At 38.9% G+C, this 2,722-nt stretch overlaps 1 pseudogene; it reads left to right on the top strand.

Annotated features, from left to right (window-relative positions):
- Positions 1–1,155: 1,155 nt before the first annotated feature.
- On the top strand, positions 1,156–1,902 carry LOC138371209 (dnaJ homolog subfamily C member 17 pseudogene; annotated as a pseudogene).
- The last annotated feature ends 820 nt before the right edge of the window (positions 1,903–2,722 follow it).

Here is a 2,722-nt window from a genome sequence, read left to right as displayed (position 1 = left end):
ATGCAGTTTAATGCTGATAAATGTAAAGTTCTGAGGCTAGGTAATGATAGAGTTACAAGATACGAGCTAGATGGTGTTGAGATTGCGAAGTCGGATTGCGAAAGGGATCTGGGAGTTATGATTAGTAAGAATTTAAAACAAAAGGATCAATGCATAAATGTTCGTAATAAGGCGAATAGGACACTGGGATTTATTAATCGAAGCGTTAGTAACAAGACACGTGGTGTGGTTCTTAAGCTATATCTTTCACTGGTTAGGCCCCATTTATATTATGCAGTTCAGTTTTGGTCGCCGTATTATAGAATGGATATAAATTCACTTGAACGTGTCCAACGTAGGATGACTAAGTTAATTCCCCAAATTAGAAATCTTTCATATGAAGAAAGATTAACAAAGCTTAAGTTGCATTCACTGGAAAGGCGAAGAGTTAGGGGTGACATGATAGAGGTTTACAAGTGGATGAATGGACATAACAGGGGGGATATTAATAGGGTATTAAAAATATCAACACAAGACAGAACACGAAACAATGGGTATAAATTGGATAAGTTTAGATTTAGGAAAGACTTGGGTAAATACAACAAACAGGGTTGTTGATTCGTGGAACCAATTGTCGCGTAACGTGGTATAGGAGGTGTCCCTCGATTGTTTCAAGCGCGGGTTGGACAAGTATATGAGTGGGATTAGGTGGTTATAGAATAGGAGCTGCCTCGTATGGGCCAATAGGCCTTCTGCAGTTACCTTTGTTCTTATGTTCTTAATTAAGTTAGTCATCCTACGTTGGACACGTTCAAGTGAAATTATATCCATTCTATAGTACGGCGACCAAAACTGAACTGCATAATCTAAATGGGGCTAACCAGAGCTTTATTCTTATGATCCTATGTTCAAACCTGAATCTAAATAATTTATATATATTATGATTAACAGAGGTTCCAGGACTATGTTTTTACATTGAGAGAGATGCTACATGTCTCCTCCCAGTGAGATGTACGTAGGATATAAATTAACTAACATTTGACGTCTTTACATATGACTGTTGACAGCAAGCTGAGGACAGAGATCATTCGCTCCAGAAACGCGTAATAAAACATAAGAAGCAGCTGTCGAAAATATTAGCTCTTGTGAAAGTGGTAGTGACGCATTGAGGACGTTATGTCGCAGGAACATAATACGAAACTATCGAAACTGGACTTCTATCAAATTCTGGGAATAACTATTGATGCCGAGGAAAAGGAGATTAAGAAATCGTACAGACAAAGAGCTCTTAAATGTCATCCGGATAAGAATCCAGATAACCCATTCGCTGCTGATGAATTTGACAAACTTAAGAAAATTCTTGAGATTTTGTTAGATCCAGGAACACGTAAAGCATATGACAAGACCCTCAAGAGTCGTAAAGCAGCAGCTGCCAGAGCCCGTGAACATGTTACCAGATCACAGAAACTAAGGTCAGATTTGGAGGAACGGGAACGACGTGTTCAATGCAGTAGGGAACAGCAAGATATGTCAGAAGAAGAACAGTTTCGACGTGAATTGAAAAGATTGGACAAGGAGGGCGAGCAACTTATTTTGGAGGAACTGGATCGAGTAAATAGGGAGGTAGGGGCAGAGCTTTTTCGGGGTTCATCTAAAGTCTCCAAAAGCAGTGAACCTCCAGCTGTCAACAGACGACACAAGTGTCGTCACAAGTGGATGTCAACAGACGATTGGCCAGGGTATTCCCAGCAGGAAATTAACCAACTCTTCTATAAGTGGGGAGACATCAATGCTCTGGTTATGGTGCAGAAAAATAGAAAAGGAACAGCATTAATAGAATATAAGACCAAAAATGCAGCGGATATGGCAGTGCAGTTTGAGAGAGGTCAAACTGGCAAACCAGTAAAAGTTACACACATGTGAGAGGCACCTCACAAAAAGCCTCATATCCTCCCCAAAAAAATCCTAAAAATTATGAGTGTAATGACAAATCCAATTTAAACTTTGAATCTAGTTGTCGTGAATCAGTAGAGAATGTGAGCCAAACCAGTTAAATGTTTCTCAATCAAATTTTATAATAATAAACAAGTTGTTTGATTGCTTTGGATGAAAATAATCTTTTATAATTTGTACAAAAATATATATCTCATGTTGTCTTGATTTGTCCAAGAAACCGACCTTCAAATACTTCTTACTTAGTTTTATTTTCCCATTATGTGTGTTTGTGCATGTCTCTGTCTGCGGAGGCATACTTCTCTGTTCCTTAGAGAAGGCTGGTAGACACCACAAGAGTGGTAGGTGGGAACTGCTAGAGTGATAGACACTCAGATCCCTACGTCTGGGATACTCTTGGATGTAGGTTCGATTAATATATTCCCCTTTATTATTAATTACCCCTCACAGAGCAGCCATGAGACCCCCCATAACAGTAGATCTACTTTTGAAGCGAAGGGGGAAGGTGCGAAATGGACGGCATTTGTGAACACTGGCAGTAAAGGAAATTTCACGAAAAATTCAGCCTTCAACAAGTTGAGACATTTTACCTTAGTTGTGGAAATAATTTGACTGGGCAAAAATTTAATGGGCAAAAGATTGACATCTTGGGACAAGATAACTTTGACATAAGTAAGTTTTCTAGAGACATTTTAATCGGTATGGATTTCTTGAAAAGATTTGATTACTCCTAGTCTGCACAAAAGTTGCGAGGAACTGCAGATTGTAGCTGGGAAAGATTTTTTATGTT

The sequence above is a fragment of the Procambarus clarkii genome, chromosome 35, assembly GCF_040958095.1.
Source record: "Procambarus clarkii isolate CNS0578487 chromosome 35, FALCON_Pclarkii_2.0, whole genome shotgun sequence".
Lineage (NCBI taxonomy): Eukaryota > Metazoa > Arthropoda > Malacostraca > Decapoda > Cambaridae > Procambarus > Procambarus clarkii.
The sequence above is the reverse complement of the archived record's forward strand: the minus strand, read 5'-3'. Positions and strand labels throughout refer to the sequence as shown.